This window comes from Peromyscus maniculatus, chromosome 13, assembly GCF_049852395.1.
Source record: "Peromyscus maniculatus bairdii isolate BWxNUB_F1_BW_parent chromosome 13, HU_Pman_BW_mat_3.1, whole genome shotgun sequence".
Lineage (NCBI taxonomy): Eukaryota > Metazoa > Chordata > Mammalia > Rodentia > Cricetidae > Peromyscus > Peromyscus maniculatus.
In genome coordinates this window covers 23,901,255-23,920,129 of record NC_134864.1, presented here as the reverse complement: position 1 = coordinate 23,920,129, position 18,875 = coordinate 23,901,255, and the positions used below count along the sequence as shown (strand labels likewise).

Sequence of the window (18,875 nt, the reverse complement as noted above, 5' to 3'; positions counted from 1 at the left end):
TTAAGGAGTTGACGGAAAACAATCTATGCTGAAACAAAGAAAATTCTGTGATTTCAAAGCCCCTGAGGGGAGGGGTACCTAAGAGTCAATGACAAATTGGTGTGATAAGGGCAACCATCTCGTGTCCATTCTGTCTTTGCTCCTCCAGGCTGAGTCAGGCCAGCCAACGGATTGCCTAGACTATCCAGTAGGATAACACTTTGTTGGATCGAAATTCTTTACGTATACACGTCTGTATTCTGTTTGTGAAGTCTCACAACACGAAACTAAATTACATCACTGTGAATCCTGTTCTGAGGACTGAGACCTCGATTTCACTTTACTAGGAAGAGCTGTTCTTTAAATGCTTGGTCTGAAGAGGTTTTACATGATAGTCATAGATTTTCAGAGCAGGCCCCAGTTTCAACTGCAGCCCTGTCAGCACATCATTTCTCCTCATCAAGAGCAGGGATTTTCCATCAATTTCCTGTTCCTGAAAAGCTTGCTCCTCAAATCCTGCTGTTCGGAAATAATTGACGACGTCCATCACCGCCCAGTCTGCAGGATCGGGAGGCCTTCCATTTTCCATGGAACTCCAGGAAGCACAGACGGCCCAGGAAAGCCAGGCTGTACTGTAGGGATCCTCCGCCTGGTCCCTGCTGGACCGAGGTCCCCGAGGGCAGGGCTGCACGCTTCCGGAAGGGCGTCTCCAGGGCCAAGGATGGCCGCCCTTCCGGCCTGCGGTCAGCTGAGCAACTCGCCATGGCGCGGGGGACAGCAGGGAAAGTTTCTGCCAAGATGAGATTCTCAGGGAGAACCAGGCGGTCTGCCTGGGGTGGGAGCTCCTAGGGGTGTGGCGCCGAGCCTAGCACCCTGTGCAGTCCTGCCAGCTCTGCCCTGCTCCACTCCAGGTGACAAAGTGCACGCCTGCGGGGCGCCCAACACACAGGGATCAGCACTGGCATTTTTAAAACTGGACTCTCTTTGGAACTCTAGCCCTGCCATACATTTGTAAACCCCAGCTCTTCCCTATGATCCCTTCATGTCTTGAAAACCATTATCAGCTGATTATATGAGTAAATCTTAAATTACACAGTTTAGCTGCCAGAACAAGGTATATTCTTGTGTATAAAAGCATTGAGGTACAGTTTTAATACTTATTAAATACCTTATTTATTAAACATATGTAGCCATCTATTTAAATTCTCTGGAAGCTTACTGTTGAACACTTAGCAAAAACATAAGTACTCAGGTGTAAGTCTCTAATTTAGCTTTTTGTTAACTTGAATAGAGCTTTATAACCTTTAGTAAAAGATGGCTGCCAGGCACTTGGCTGCCTATGAGGTCACCAGACAACATGGAGGAAAGCCATAAGGTTGCTGTTTAAGACATGTTTTTCCAAATAATAATTGCTTACACATATATGCACAGTTGTATCCAAGTTACATACACATCAGTACAGTTAAAGCTAGCTTACATTTACACATACAGTTAAATAAGTCACATATATGTACACACATACATACATACATATATATATATATATATATATATATATATATATATATATATATATATATCCATTTTTAACATAAACAGTTTGGAGAATCATCAGCTAATTTTAACATGGAAACCAACCATAATTAACTTTTAAATTCAGTGTTTGCAGGTATAAGAAACCACAACAGACATAGCTGACATTCCCTGTGATCTTCTACAATCTTCCAAATTTACAGCATACACCCTGACCTTCTATAACCTCCCATGTTTTCTCAGTCCATTTAGGCATTTACTTCAGACAAATTTCCCTCTTCCTTTTTTAAACATAGAAACTCTTACCAGAATCTTTCTTGTGATTTCCCTCAGTAGTGTAGGATACAATGTAAAGCTGCAATGTTTTATACAAGAACAGAAATTCATGCATATACCATAACAAGAATAACTGCATCAACATTGTACCAATGTGAAGCATCTTTAACTAGCAGTAGTTTTTTAATCAATAATAATTTATAACCAACCCTTTTCAATGATGACAAATATTTATAATCTATTGAATCTGAGTGCTACAGCATTATAACACAGTCCAGTGTCTCCATAAGGGTGTTTACCTCAGTTCAGGAGACTCATTGAATCGTCGAAAATGCTTTGTCCTGTCAGCCTTTTGGCTTTGGGTGCTAGGGAAGTATATCAGATAAAATACACTGTTAGAAGTGCTTGGGGAAGGTGTGAGAGCACACAAGAAATTCTTTGCAGGAAACAACTGATATATTAAAAGCCCAATAACACCAAATACTCCTTGAGATTTGGGTTCCTCTGGAAGAATTCCCTAATTCTTCTAGGTATAGCTTTACCATATTCAGTTGAATTCTTACTACATTCTTCTGGCTTATAGCAATCAAAGTCTGAGCAAGAACACACCCTCCTTCTTGGGTTTCTTTTCTCAGGTGTCTTTCCATGGCAAGAAGAAAAGTGAGCCACAGAAAACCCCATCAAAGCTGGAGTCATTCCTCACATTCTGCTTCGTTTCCCTTTTCCAAGTCACAAGTGGATTATCAATGTGGAGCTCCCCAGTTGGGCAAAGAACCTACCCCTTTGAGATCACACACTATCCCACTGATTTTTCTCTCCCTCTTTTTCCTTGTACTGACCCTGAGGCAAGTCTGCTGAAGACCCTGACTTAGTTCCACATTTGAGGAGGGGAATGCAGAGTGCTCACATCCTGAGTTGAATTTTTCCCTGGGCTGCTGTGCCAAACTGTGTGTGATTGTCTGCATATGTGTTGAGGGTCTTACAGGCAGGAATGCCCTAAGCAGGGAGGCAGTTGGCCCACTAGAGAACTGGACTGAACACAGCTGGTTAGTGATTTCCTCCTTCTGCCCTCAAATATCTAATATTCAGATATCAAGTGTGGAACACGATCACTTCAGAGACTAGGAAGACCTAACACTAGACAGGCAGCAGGACTCAAAAGCAAGGCAGCCCTCCCCAATAAGCTCTTCACTTCCAGTGGTGGATGCAGTAGTGAGAAGTCAAATGCCCTTCCACCCTCACAGGAGTTCCACATGTGCCCTCTCTGTCACAGCTCATGGAGGGAATGCAGAGCTTAGCTGAGGGGGAAGGATGGGCTGGAGCTCCAGCTGAATCATTGAGGGTCATGGCAGTGGGTCCCTGTATGTGTCTTGGGAAAGCATCAGGAAGAGAACTGAAATATGGAGGCTTGTTTGTCCAAGACACTGGAGATCAAGGTGAAAGGTTTGGATGTGTATGAGTTCCTGTTCCTGGATGTATATGTATGTGTGTCCCACTCAATGGAGTCCAGATTTCTTGAACATGGTAGATGCACAAGAAGATTGAGAACATCCTAGAGCTGTCTGACTTCCTGCAATAAAGACAACTGCCAGGGGCCAGCCCAAGCAATTGACAGGTTCCAGAGAGGAGGCAAGGAGTAGGTGAGTAAAGAATTCAGTCAGGCCAGGCGGTAGTGGCGTATGCTTGTAATCCCAGCCCCCAGGAGGCAGAGGAAGGCAGATCTCTGTGAGTTTGAGGACAGCCTGGTCTACAGGGCTAGTTCCAGGATAGCCATGGTGGATACATAGAGAAACCCTGTCTTGAGAAACTAAAAAAAAAAAAAAAAAAATTGAGTCAGGCCATTGGTGTTCAGGCTTCAAGATTCTCTAGAACTCAATTAGCAGTTCCAAAACATAAATCATATCATTTCTGTCCCTGGACATGTGCTTAACTTCGATTTGCATGAGGTCATATGTTAAGTAATATAATATTTAGTAATATATTGTTAATAAACTGTGGCAGAACAGAGAGTTTATCTTTTATCGTCACATTCCCTCATCAACCACATAACCCAACTTTTAGGACACTTTGTCTGTTACAAGGGTGCTAGACAGACAGAAAATTTCTAGGCTAGCATGAGCAGATTGCCAAGTAACCAGCAGTGTATTACGAACTCTGAATGGTCAGAGTGCCGATTGTCAATAGGCCTAAGAAAAATCCTCAGGCCAAAGCTGATGATTTTGATATTCAATTTTTGGCATAATACAGCACTTATACATTTATAGCCATATAGAATTTATGTATATGCCTAATCCTGATATTCTTTTGTTTCTACAAACCATTCACAGATTTATTGACAAAGAAACCAGGAAATCCAATCCTACTCACAATCTTTTCAGTAGAAAAAATACAAGTAAGCCTAAACAATGAGATGAAAAGAATATACACAAAGAAAATATCCAGACACTGTAGAGACTGAAGAAGATTATGGAAGATAGAAAGACTTATTGAGCTCGTGGCTATATTGCTGGAAGTGATGAGCTGATAAAGCTCAATCTGGACCAAGACTCTGGTTATGTAATTCATAGACCGAGAAAAAAACAAATTTTATATGGAAATCCAAAAGTCCTTGAAGAATCAGAGTAGTGCTAAATCAGAAGATAGTCCTGCCAGGATTGTTGGCACATGCCACAAATCCCAGCACTTGGGAGGCAGATGAGTTGGGAGATCTTTGTGTTTAAGGACAGCCTGGTCCACATAATGAGTTTCATGGCAGAGAGCTACACAGTGAGATCTGCCTCATAAAAGAGGGATGCAGAGGAGAAGAGGAGGAGAAAGAGGAAGAAGATACTAAGGAGGAGGAGAATGAAGAGGAAGAGGAGGAGAAATCACAGTGCTGGCAGGATCACAACATTACAGAGCCATAGAATCAAAAGCAGTGTGGTAGCGGCACAGGAACACACATGCGGGTCCCTGAAATACAAAGAAGGATCTGAAAATGAACCCACAAGCAAGAGTCACCTAAATCTACATAAAGTTGGTGATGGACATCTGTAGGAAAAAAGGACAGCTTTGTCAACAAATGTTGCTGGGAAAACGGAATATTGACACATAGAAGACAGATATCCATATTAGACCACATTAGTATCATTCCAAATGAATCCAAGATAAGACCTGGGGTGCTACAGGAAATCAGCACACACTTTACCACATAGTCTGGGAAATACCTCAGGAACTGACAAGTGGCCTTGTGTGACATCAAAAAGCTTCTTGCACACCAAAGGAAATGTGGTCAAAGTAAAGGGACACCTGCAGAAAAGGCAAGAAACAAAACAAAAGTTGTTAGCATGAGATCTGATGGACACTTCAAACACACGGAAAGCTGTAAAATGACACAAGAAAAAATCACTTCAGCTAATCCTCAAAGGGCATAGTGAACTGAAGAGACAGATGGTCCTCAAAAGAAAAAACACAAACTTGAAACAGTGTTCACCATGCTCCTCACCTGGGACATGGAATAAAATGTCTTTAAGTGACCTCTCACCCCAGTCATAATGGCTAGTATCAAGAAAACCAAGGCCAGCAGATGCTGAGCAAGGTGCGGAGAAACGTGGATGCTTACACACTGCTAGTGGGAACTGAAACTGGGGCAGCATGCTGGCTGCCAGCATGAAGTCCAAGAACAACTAATATAGGACAGCTGTCTAACCCATCAGTGCATGGCAGGAATGCTTACACACCCAGATTCATTGTTGCACCAACTCAGAAAAGGAACCAGCCAGGATGTCCACCAACACAAGAACGGGGAAAGAAACACATCAGTAGCTGTAAAGAAAATGAGATAAGCAGGAATGGGTAGACCTGGAGATCATTATGTTAAGTGAAATAAGCCATACTAAGAGATAAGTGCCAGGTTTTCTGTAATATGCAGAGGGTAGATGTGTGTTTCTATATTCTCTGCGTGAATGTGACTCTCTCTCTCTCTCTCTCTCTCTCTCTCTCTCTCTCTCTCTCTCTCTCTCTCTGTGTGTGTGTGTGTGTGTGTGTGTGTGTGTGTGTGTGTGTGTGTGTGACGTTGCTTAGGACATAAATGCAAGTGTGAACAAGTGTGAGGGGAAATGGAAGAAGAGATGCTGTGGACAAGAAGCAGGAGTCATAGTATGTAATACATACGATACAAATTTGAAGGAGGAAATACTTGGGGATGGAAGGAAACTCACAAAGAAGCATCAGGAAAAGCAAACAGAATGGAAATAAGAAATGTGATAGTGCACACACACATAGACACAGCCTTAATGAAGCCCATTTCTTTTTAAAAGGTTTGAAAAAAATAACCTAAATTTAATACTCTGTTTATAAAAATGTGCATGGTTAAAAAGAGAGGAAGGATATAAACAGGATGGTTGGCCAAACCCAAGGACACCTTTTACATCCCCAGATCCCAAGTAAAAAGCCTTATTGGTTGTCACACAAAATCTAATCCCTGCAGCAAAGTGGAGGGGGAGGGAGAATGGTGTGGAAGCTCCCAGGCCAGCTAGACTGACATATGCAGCCCCAAACAAAACAACAGGTGGAGCAGGAGAGAACTTACTGATTTCCTCTGACCACCACATGTGTGCCTTGGCATGTAAGTGCCCAGCACATGAACACATATACTCACATGCACAAGCAACCCACTTGTACAAGCACACACTCACATGCTCACACATGCACACACACACATTAGAGCTAAAGTAATTCGAGATTAGATGTTATAATCAAATCTATACTGATGAGACCCTAGTGTTTGTGAAAGGTTGGTGTGTTGGACAGGGACAAGGAAACTTGTAAGGGTTAGAGTTTCTTCAGCTACACTTAAAGGTTTTGTAAATTATTCTGAAATAATCCAGTGGATGAAATAATGGTCCCAATGGATGTTCAATTCCAGGCACAGGTTAGAAATTCCCCAAGTTGTATGCTAAAAACTCATGAGTTGTATGTGACAGGAAGGTTAATAAATCTATGAGTCAATCCCCAAAATAACAAAGTAGAGCATTTAATTAAGCAAAGAAAAAAATCAAATAACAAACCTAAAACAAAGACCCAGGCCGTTTGGCACCATTGAGTGCTTCAACTCTGAAGCATGCTCAAGGATTGGATCTGCTGTGCTGAACGTGGTTTGGGGTATTCTGATTGACAGGAGAGCAGGCAGCTCATCTGTTTCGCTAAATCCCTGGAAGCCTACACAGTTCATGGCAAGCCCTTAAGAACCACCTGGCCCTTTGTGGGGTTAGAGACAGAGTGTAGGTCATAAAGGATGTGTCCAGAGTGACAGGTACCACACAGCTTGGATCCCATGCTGGAGAGGGATCCAAGCAAGGACAGACACACAGACACATAGACGGTGTAGCTGGGTTCAGCTGGGTTCTCTAATGAGGCCTATGGCTACCAGGACCATCGGCCTGTTCATTAGGTACAGCACAGAGGGAGGTCAGCTAGACTGGATGGAGGTCTCTGTACATGAGCAGACTCAGGCTGGAAACACCCTGGAGGAGGAGGAAACTACAGTTGCTGGTCGCACACACTGGTCAATCATTGGTAAACAATCATGCTTGACTACCAAGGAAAGTGTGGCCATTCCTCTTGAGCCTGGACCATATGGGTGATGGCTCTGCTTATTGATGGGGGCACAGTTGGTCTCTGAGTCCTAGATGGCCCCATCCAAGTCTAAATATACATTTCCTTAAGACTTCACTCATTCAAGGCTTCCTTGTTCCCTACACAGAAGCAGGATGGGGACCATCAGACTGACTGGAAGGAGTTCCAGTCAGGGTCCCTCTCTGCCTCCAGTCTTCTCTAGCAGGCAGATCAGAGCCATGGGCTTCTCTCAGACCCATGCCAGACAGAGCACAGTGTCCACATAGTCCCCTCCTGAGCTTCAGCACGCAATCCTCCAGGTCTTCATCTGCTCCATTCAGATCCTGGCCAGCTACACAGCCACTGGCAGCTGCTCCCTGACACTTAGGTGTTCTACCAGAGCACCCTGTGTTTGGTGACTTTTCCTCTGGATATAGAATTGATCTTTCCCTTTGTGTGGTAATAGTGTCTACGAGGCATCAAAAAAGAGAGAACTGTAATTGAGGATGAACCTCCATCAGATTGTCTATAGCCTACAGGAAAGTGGGTGTGTATTTTATTTTATTTATTTTATTTTATTATTTTACTTTATTTTATTTTGAGACATGGTTTCTTTGCATAGCTCTTGAAGCCTGTCCTGGAACTCACTTTGTAGACCAGGCTGGCCTTGAACTCACAGAGATTCACTTGCCTCTAACTCCCAAGGGCTGGGAATACAGGCATGGGCCACCACTGCCCAGGCTGGTATTTTCTTGACTAATGACTGGAATGGGAGGGTGGTTGTCCACTAGGGGATGTGACACCACAGGGCAGGAAGTCTGATTTGTATAGGAAAGCCAGCTCAGCAAGCCAGTCAACATATGTTTCACTTCCTGCCGCCAGATTCCTGCTCTACTTGAGTTCCTGCCTTGACATCCCTTAATGATGGTCAATGATCAGGATATGTGAACCAAATAAACCCTTTCTTCCCCAGGTTGCTTTTGGTCCTGGTGATTGGCACATGAATAGAAAGTAACTTAAGACAGACATCTACTTTATCCATAGGTCATCAGGGACAGTGAATGCTTTGGTGTCAGAGAATGAATATGGAAGGGAGGCTAAGACACGCCCCCTCTGAGAAAAGGTGTTGGTGGGCAGTTGGTGGGCAGAACTTTGGGGGATGGGCAAGCCCTAACTGCCACAAGCTGGGGTTTAACTTCCATTGTAGTAGCCCACTGCTGGAGATGTGGTACTCAGATGGGGACCTTATCTCCTCTTGGCATTTCTAACAGCTCAACTCCCAAAGGAGGAGAACCAAATGGCCATCCCCAGGCACCAGGGGAACAAACCACTTCTCCAAATGAAGACTCAAAGCATAGCTTCAGAATAAAAGGAAGGATTGTATACAGCCTTGCTGTGTGGGCAGAAGGTCTGGATGGGCACCAGGCCTGCATTAATCTCAGCCTGGGCTAAATGTCTATGGGTTGGGACCTCAGCCTTGCCCTTCTATGTGCTGTTATCACATCCCACAGTGCCCTCAAGAATGAAGCACCCCTGCGGGCCTTCTCCATGTTCCTCTAAACTATGCTTGACTGCAAGGCTGAAGCTCAACTCATCCAGCCAGCTCCAGTGTGCCACCTGCAAACAACAGGATATAGTAGACTTGTAGACATTTGTAGGCCTTGGTAGTCTGGCCAGGTTCTGGAATCTGTACTGGTACATGTGGAAAAACAGCCTCCAGAAAAACAGGGTGAATGCAGCCTGATGCCAAGCAGCAGCCACGAATTAAGAGATCCACCCTGATGCTCTTCATTGCACATGCTGAGGACACAAGAGCCATGCCCAGCCAACTGGCAACTACATAAGCCTTTACTGTTGCCAGTCCCTGTGTTCTGGGGTGGATTATATGTAGTACAGGATGAGGGGTATGAGCCCCTGAGTGCTGTGAGGATACAGGACTCAGCTGGAACAAGGTGAAGAATAATTTTTAAAAAAAAAGGATCTCTACTCACTCATTGAGTGAGACTTGACTCTTCTCTCTGTGAGCCATTCCCAGGAATCTCTACTACAGATTGGACGCCATTAGAGGCTAATTTTACTTGGCTGTGGTTCACCCCAGATCAAATTCTTCCTTACAACCAACTGACCACTTCTGGCATTGCTTTCCTGAAAATGGAATTGGCTGCTGCCCAGATTCACTGCCTCACTCTGTCCTCTCCAGGAGTCCCTTACTCCTGGAGGAACAGCTCCCTCTCTCACTTCAGCCTGGTGTGTGCTCCAATGATGACTGCCTACAAGGAGGTCCCTGTCACACTCTGCACATCTGTTCCTCTTTGTCTCGATTCCAAGAAAGGATGGCAGAAACATGACAGGACACCACACTTTACAAAAACTTGAGCAGGACCCAACATGATGTCTATGTGGGCTCAAGAAATCCTGGCAAGCATAATGCACTGACTGCAGAAGGAGCTTCTAAATGTCTCCTGGGTGAATGAGCCTGGCTCTCCAAATTGGAAGAACTTCTGCTGTCCAGATGATGGACTCAGCCTTTTCCTGCAGCTTCTGGCTGTTTGTAAAGAAAAGGATGAGCTGGGAGCAAACCCAGAGCTGTCTGGGAGGGAGTCTCTCTGAAGGAACTGGAGGAAAGCTTTGTTTTGAGTGCTTTCACTTCTTTTTACTGACTGGATGGGACAGATGAGGAGGTCCTCAGTGATTTTTTTTCTTTTGGGCACAAAAGCACCTTCCTTGAATATGTACCACTAGCCCTGGGGAAAGTGTCACCAAAGAAAAAAAATAATAAAGCCAGCTCAGGGAGAACAGACATTTCCTATCTCCTGTGGTGAAAAGGCAAAAATCTTGACTCAAACCTCCCATGTTAAAGCTGAAATGTGACTTTAGAAACTTTAGCCATGTAAAGGGAAATGGAAGTGGTAGACATGAGAGGCACTATGGGAAAGGTAGTTTGTAGTGGCATGCAAATATAGAGAAAGGCAGCTTGGGAAAAGAAGTCTGAAATATAGTGATGCTATAGAGAAAAGCATGCTGGGAAAGCCAGCACCGGCAATACCTGCATGTCCAATTCCTCACTGGGCTCTGCAGGTGGCCTCTTTCAGAGGAGCCACTTTATTGGTAAACATAGGATGGGCTTATGGGTTTGGAGCCTGAGGGACGCAGCACACTATTGACAGACAAGTCCTAATTCCCTGTGCAGTCTATTGAAGCCCCTGATGTTCAGAAGGGGCGAGGCCTTTTCCATGTTAAAGTCCAGGTGAGGGGCCAGGTCATTTCCTCTTCCAATATGCTGCTGAAGATACTTGGGACAACCGAAGCATTTGATAGGGGGCCTAGCCACAAGTGGGGCCTTCCTCTGGGGGACAACAGGCATGGCGGCACTTGAGATATAAATATGTCTCTTGGGATGTTTTTCTCCCATTTCATGAGCCATAAATGTTGCTGAAGTTCTTCAGTGGAGGGTCTCCTCTGTGGGGCAACTGCCAGCATTTAGAGATTTAGGTTTTCAAGTGACCCAGAGACAAGAGCTGGAATGTCATAAGTCCGTTTTATGATATTATCCTCGATCTCTACCAGGGTGCTTCCTGGGTAGGGGTGATATCTGGGAGTGATAAAATAGAGCAACACACCCAGACTCCACACATCTGCTTTCTGCCCATCATAGCCCTCTCCCAGTACCAGTTCTGGGGCATTGAAGGTCTTGGTAACACATTGCCCTTGCAATACAGTGCCAGCTCTATATCTGGTGGAGATAACAAAGTCTGCCAGCTTCACATTGCCCTCTTCTTCTAGAAGGATGTTTTCAAAATTCAGGCCACATTGGATGATGTCCAGGTCATGGCACTACCTGATGGCTGACATGATCTGCAGAATATTTTCTGTGCCTCTTCCTCCTGCAACCTGCCCTCCTCTGTTACTCATTGGAACAAGTTTTCTCAGACACAAAGACATATTGTGCTGTTGTAAGAATCTGGACCAGGCAAATTATATTAGGATGGTGTAGTTTACCCAGGGTCACCATCTTACATAATAACTAGAGGTCATGCTCTATGTTCTCTATTACATTTCTGGTAGTGGGTGCCTGTGACAAAATAAGAGGACACCACACTTTACAAAAACCTGAGCAGGACCGCACCATGATGTCTCTGTGGGCTCAGGAAATCCTGGCAAGCAAAATGCAATAACTGATGAAGGAGCTTCTAAAAATGTCCTGGGTGAATGAGCCTGGTTCTCCAAATTGTGAGCTCTTCTGCTGTCGGGCTGATGGACTCAGCCTTTCCTACAGCCTCTGGCTGTTTGTGAGAAATGAGTGAGCTGGGAGCAAACCCAGAGCTGTCTGGGAGAGAGTCTCTCTGAAGGAACTGGAGGAAAGCTTTGTTTTGAGTGCTTTCACTTCTTTTTACTGACTGGCTGGGGGAGATGAGGAAGTCCCCAGTGATTTTTCCTTTGGGCACCACTCACTCTGGGGAAAGTGTTATTAAAGAAAAAAAAAATAACAAAGCCAGCTCAGGGAGAACACACATCTCTTATCTCCTGTGGTGAAAGCAAAAATCTTGACTCAAACCTCCCATGTTAAAGCTGAAATGTGACTTTAGAAACTTTAGTCATGTAAAGGGAAATGGAAGTGGTGGACATGAGAGGCACTATGGGAAAGGTAGTTTGTAGTGGCATGCCAATATAGAGAAAGGCAGCTTGGGAAATGAAGTCTGAAACATAGTGATGCTATAGAGAAAAGCATGCTGGGAAAGCCAGCATAGGCAATACCTGCCTGCCCAATTCCTCACTGGGCTCTGCAGGTTGCGTCTTTCAGAGGAGCCACTTTATTGGTGAACATAGGATGGGCTTATGTGTTTGGAGCCCGAGAGAAGCAGCACACTTTTGACAGAAAAGTTGGAAGCAACCCATGTTCAGAAGAGGCGATTACTTTTGCATGGCAAAGTCCGGCACAGGTGCCGGGTCATTTCCTCTTCCTATGTGCCACTGTAGATACTTGGGGCTTCCCAGCTCTTGATAGGTGCATAGCTATATGTGGGGCCCTTCTTCTGGGGACAATGTACAGCCATGGTGGCACTTCTGGCCATCTTCTGCCGTGGTGCTGTTGGCACACCAGGCAGGTGCTGTGGTGAAGGCTGGGTGTGGAAGAGGCCAAAGGTGGATTCACTGGCCCTTCACTTTAGGTGAAGTCCAGAGATAGAGAGATGCACTCATGATGGGGGAGAGGCAAATCCACGGTTCAAAGGATTGGCTGAGGTTATGGAGCCAAGCAAAAACCCCAGATCCTTGTGTAACTACTCTTTGATGATGAGGTAATGTCCCCCATCATTTCATTGTATTTTCTATTTACAAATGATTACAAGATGGCAGTGACATTAAACCCAAGACCACAGTGTGTCTAGGACATTGGGATATAAATATGTGTCTCTTGGTATGTTTTTCTCCCATTTCATGAGCCACAGATGTTGCTGAAGTTCTTCGGTGGACGGTCTCCTCTGTGGGGCAACTGCCAGCATTTAGAGATTTAGGTTTTCAGGTGACCCAGAGACAAGAGCTGGAATGTCATAAGTCCGTTTTATGATATTATCCTCGATCTCTACCAGGGTGCTTCCTGGGTAGGGGTGATATCTGGGAGTGATAAAATAGAGCAACACACCCAGACTCCACACATCTGCTTTCTGCCCATCATAGCCCTCTCCCAGTACCAGTTCTGGGGCATTGAAGGTCTTGGTAACACATTGCCCTTGCAATACAGTGCCAGCTCTATATCTGGTGGAGATAACAAAGTCTGCCAGCTTCACATTGCCCTCTTCTTCTAGAAGGATGTTTTCAAAATTCAGGCCACATTGGATGATGTCCAGGTCATGGCACTACCTGATGGCTGACATGATCTGCAGAATATTTTCTGTGCCTCTTCCTCCTGCAACCTGCCCTCCTCTGTTACTCATTGGAACAAGTTTTCTCAGACACAAAGACATATTGTGCTGTTGTAAGAATCTGGACCAGGCAAATTATATTAGGATGGTGTAGTTTACCCAGGGTCACCATCTTACATAATAACTAGAGGTCATGCTCTATGTTCTCTATTACATTTCTGGTAGTGGGTGCCTGTGACAAAATAAGAGGACACCACACTTTACAAAAACCTGAGCAGGACCGCACCATGATGTCTCTGTGGGCTCAGGAAATCCTGGCAAGCAAAATGCAATAACTGATGAAGGAGCTTCTAAAAATGTCCTGGGTGAATGAGCCTGGTTCTCCAAATTGTGAGCTCTTCTGCTGTCGGGCTGATGGACTCAGCCTTTCCTACAGCCTCTGGCTGTTTGTGAGAAATGAGTGAGCTGGGAGCAAACCCAGAGCTGTCTGGGAGAGAGTCTCTCTGAAGGAACTGGAGGAAAGCTTTGTTTTGAGTGCTTTCACTTCTTTTTACTGACTGGCTGGGGGAGATGAGGAAGTCCCCAGTGATTTTTCCTTTGGGCACCACTCACTCTGGGGAAAGTGTTATTAAAGAAAAAAAAAATAACAAAGCCAGCTCAGGGAGAACACACATCTCTTATCTCCTGTGGTGAAAGCAAAAATCTTGACTCAAACCTCCCATGTTAAAGCTGAAATGTGACTTTAGAAACTTTAGTCATGTAAAGGGAAATGGAAGTGGTGGACATGAGAGGCACTATGGGAAAGGTAGTTTGTAGTGGCATGCCAATATAGAGAAAGGCAGCTTGGGAAATGAAGTCTGAAACATAGTGATGCTATAGAGAAAAGCATGCTGGGAAAGCCAGCATAGGCAATACCTGCCTGCCCAATTCCTCACTGGGCTCTGCAGGTTGCGTCTTTCAGAGGAGCCACTTTATTGGTGAACATAGGATGGGCTTATGTGTTTGGAGCCCGAGAGAAGCAGCACACTTTTGACAGAAAAGTTGGAAGCAACCCATGTTCAGAAGAGGCGATTACTTTTGCATGGCAAAGTCCGGCACAGGTGCCGGGTCATTTCCTCTTCCTATGTGCCACTGTAGATACTTGGGGCTTCCCAGCTCTTGATAGGTGCATAGCTATATGTGGGGCCCTTCTTCTGGGGACAATGTACAGCCATGGTGGCACTTCTGGCCATCTTCTGCCGTGGTGCTGTTGGCACACCAGGCAGGTGCTGTGGTAAAGGCTGGGTGTGGAAGAGGCCAAAGGTGGATTCACTGGCCCTTCACTTTAGGTGAAGTCCAGAGATAGAGAGATGCACTCATGATGGGGGAGAGGCAAATCCACGGTTCAAAGGATTGGCTGAGGTTATGGAGCCAAGCAAAAACCCCAGATCCTTGTGTAACTACTCTTTGATGATGAGGTAATGTCCCCCATCATTTCATTGTATTTTCTATTTACAAATGATTACAAGATGGCAGTGACATTAAACCCAAGACCACAGTGTGTCTAGGACATTGGGATATAAATATGTGTCTCTTGGTATGTTTTTCTCCCATTTCATGAGCCACAGATGTTGCTGAAGTTCTTCGGTGGACGGTCTCCTCTGTGGGGCAACTGCCAGCATTTAGAGATTTAGGTTTTCAGGTGACCCAGAGACAAGAGCTGGAATGTCATAAGTCCGTTTTATGATATTATCCTCGATCTCTACCAGGGTGCTTCCTGGGTAGGGGTGATATCTGGGAGTGATAAAATAGAGCAACACACCCAGACTCCACACATCTGCTTTCTGCCCATCATAGCCCTCTCCCAGTACCAGTTCTGGGGCATTGAAGGTCTTGGTAACACATTGCCCTTGCAATACAGTGCCAGCTCTATATCTGGTGGAGATAACAAAGTCTGCCAGCTTCACATTGCCCTCTTCTTCTAGAAGGATGTTTTCAAAATTCAGGCCACATTGGATGATGTCCAGGTCATGGCACTACCTGATGGCTGACATGATCTGCAGAATATTTTCTGTGCCTCTTCCTCCTGCAACCTGCCCTCCTCTGTTACTCATTGGAACAAGTTTTCTCAGACACAAAGACATATTGTGCTGTTGTAAGAATCTGGACCAGGCAAATTATATTAGGATGGTGTAGTTTACCCAGGGTCACCATCTTACATAATAACTAGAGGTCATGCTCTATGTTCTCTATTACATTTCTGGTAGTGGGTGCCTGTGACAAAATAAGAGGATACCACACTTTACAAAAACCTGAGCAGGACCGCACCATGATGTCTCTGTGGGCTCAGGAAATCCTGGCAAGCAAAATGCAATAACTGATGAAGGAGCTTCTAAAAATGTCCTGGGTGAATGAGCCTGGTTCTCCAAATTGTGAGCTCTTCTGCTGTCGGGCTGATGGACTCAGCCTTTCCTACAGCCTCTGGCTGTTTGTGAGAAATGAGTGAGCTGGGAGCAAACCCAGAGCTGTCTGGGAGAGAGTCTCTCTGAAGGAACTGGAGGAAAGCTTTGTTTTGAGTGCTTTCACTTCTTTTTACTGACTGGCTGGGGGAGATGAGGAAGTCCCCAGTGATTTTTCCTTTGGGCACCACTCACTCTGGGGAAAGTGTTATTAAAGAAAAAAAAAATAACAAAGCCAGCTCAGGGAGAACACACATCTCTTATCTCCTGTGGTGAAAGCAAAAATCTTGACTCAAACCTCCCATGTTAAAGCTGAAATGTGACTTTAGAAACTTTAGTCATGTAAAGGGAAATGGAAGTGGTGGACATGAGAGGCACTATGGGAAAGGTAGTTTGTAGTGGCATGCCAATATAGAGAAAGGCAGCTTGGGAAATGAAGTCTGAAACATAGTGATGCTATAGAGAAAAGCATGCTGGGAAAGCCAGCATAGGCAATACCTGCCTGCCCAATTCCTCACTGGGCTCTGCAGGTTGCGTCTTTCAGAGGAGCCACTTTATTGGTGAACATAGGATGGGCTTATGTGTTTGGAGCCCGAGGGAAGCAACACACTGTTGACAGGCAATGCGTGATTCCCTTGTGCAGTCTCTTGAAGCAGCTGATGTTCAAAAGAGATGATGCCTTTTCCATGTCAAAAGCTGGCCCAGGTGCCAGGTCATTTCCTCTTCCAATATGTCTCTGCAGATACTTGGGGCAGCCACAGTACTGAACAGGGTGCATAACTATAATTGTGGCCCTTCTTCTGGGGACAACGTACAGGGATGGAGGCACTGCTAGCCACCCTCTTGCCTGGTGCTGTTGGCACAACAGGCAGGTGCTGTGGTGAGGGCTGGGTGTGGAAGAGGCCAAAGGTGGATTCACAGGCCCTTTGTTTTAGCTGAAGACCAAACATAGAGAGATGTACTGGGGAATGGGGAGGCACAATTCCAAGGTCCACAGACTTGGCTGAGGTGGTGCAGAGAAGTGATAACCCCAGCTCTTCGTATGACTGCTCTTTGATGATGAAGTATGTCCCCATCATTTCATTGTATTTTCTCTTTACAGAGGATTACAAAATGGCTTTCATATTAAACTGAACACAACAGTGTGTCTAGGACTTTTGGATCTAAGTAGGTGGCATTTGGGATGTTTTCTTCTCATTTCAGGAACCACGGAAGTTGTAGAAGGTCTTCAATGGAGAGTCTCCTCTCTGGGGCAATTGTGAGCATTTACTGAATTTGGTTTTCAAATGACCCAGAGACATGCGCTGGAATGTCATAGGTCCCTTTTATGATATTATCCTCGATCTCTTCCAGGGTGTCTCCTCGGAAGGGGTGGTACCCGGTGGTATTAAAATAGAGCAGCACACGCAGACTCTACACATCTGCTTTCTTCCCATCATAGCCCTCTCCCAGGACCAGTTCTGGGGCCTTGAAGGTCTTGGTAACACATTATCCTTGCAGTACAGTGCCAGCTCTACATCTGGTGGAGATAACAAAGTCTGTCAACTTCACATTGCCCTCTTCATCTGGTAGAATATTTTCAGAATTCAGATCTTGATAGACGATGTCAAGGTCATGGCAAAACCTGATGGCTGACACAATCTCCCTGAATATTTTCTGTGCCTCTTCCTCCTGTAACCTGCCCTCATCCCTTGCTCGATGGAAAATGTTTTCTTAGTCACAAAGAAATGTGCTGTTGTAAGAAGCTGGAACAGGTGAACGATCTTAGGATGGTGTAGTTTATCCAGGGCCGCAATCTGACAAGATTAGGAGAGGTCCTGCTCTATGTTGTCTATAACATTTATGGTCAATAGGTGCCTGTAGGTCAATGATAGGACAGTTTCACACAGCCAAATGTACCCTGCCTGATGGTAAATAGGAACATGTATTGACTTTTCAGGTTCTTCTTTTAGGGCTGGCAGGACATGTGGCTAGGTGGTCATTGTGCTCCTGTGCAGACAGATCTTTGTGAAGCTGCAACTCAACAACTAACAAGCTATTAAATAGCAGTGAAAAAGTTCCACAGGTTACTGAAATCAGCTCCCTGGTCTGCAGGGACAGAACTGCTGTCAGCCCGCAGCCTTATATACAGGACATTCACCCCTGACAGTGAGGTCTGACAGAGAAATGGACCAATCATAGTAGGCTGTATATAACCCACGGTGACTGTTTACATGTATGGCCCCAGGCCACATTTCGCCTTCACTGTTTCACTCTGTCCTCTCCAGATGTCCCCTAGTAGCTTCCAGCCATGTGCAGTGTCCCAAGGGAACAGCTGCCTCCATCACCTCGTCCTGGTGTGTGCTCCAATGGTGACTACTTACAAGGTATCCAAGTCAGACTCTGCACATATGTCCCTCTTTGTCTTGATTCCTAGACTGAAGGTTGAAAAATAAGAGGACACCACACTTTATAAAAACCTGAGCAGGACCCCACCATGATGTCTCTGTGGGCTCAGGAAATCCTGGCAAGCATAATGCACTGACTGCAGAAGGAGCTTCTAAAAATGTCCTGGGTGAATGAGCCTGGTACTCCAAATTGTGAGATCTTTTGCTGTCCAGCTGATGGACTCAGTCTTTTCCTACAGCTTCTGGCTGTTTGTGAGGAAAAGGATGAGCTGGGAGCAAACCCAGAGCTGTCTGGGAGGGAGTCTCTCTGGAGGAACTGGAGGAAAGCTTTGTTTTGAGTGCTTTCACTTCTTTTTACTGACTGGCTGGGGGAGATGAGCAAGTCCCCAGTGATTTTTCCTTTGGGCACAAAAGCACTTTCCTTGAATAAGGCATCACTCGCTCTGGACAAAGTGTCAGCAAAGAAAAACATACAACAAAGCCAGCTCAGGGAGAACAGGCATCTCCTATCTCCAGTGGTGAAAAAGCAAAAATCTTGACTCAAACCTCCCATGTTAAAGCTGAAATGTGACTTTAGAAACTTTAGTCATGTAAAGGAAAATGGAAGTGGTGGACATGAGAGGCACTATGGGAAAGGTAGTTTGTAGTGGCATGCCAATATAGAAAAAGGCAGCTTGGGAAAAGAAGTCAAAAACATAGTGATGCTATAGAGAAAAGCATGCTGGGAAAGCCAGCATCAGCAATACCTGCATGCCCAATTCCTCACTGGGCTCTGCAGGTTGCTTCTTTCAGAGGAACCACTTTAT

At 45.2% G+C, this 18,875-nt stretch overlaps 1 pseudogene; it reads right to left on the bottom strand.

The window, feature by feature from the left end:
• Positions 1 to 214: 214 nt before the first annotated feature.
• On the bottom strand, positions 215 to 1,500 carry LOC121826647 (sterile alpha motif domain-containing protein 13 pseudogene; annotated as a pseudogene).
• Between the last annotated feature and the right edge of the window lie 17,375 nt (positions 1,501 to 18,875).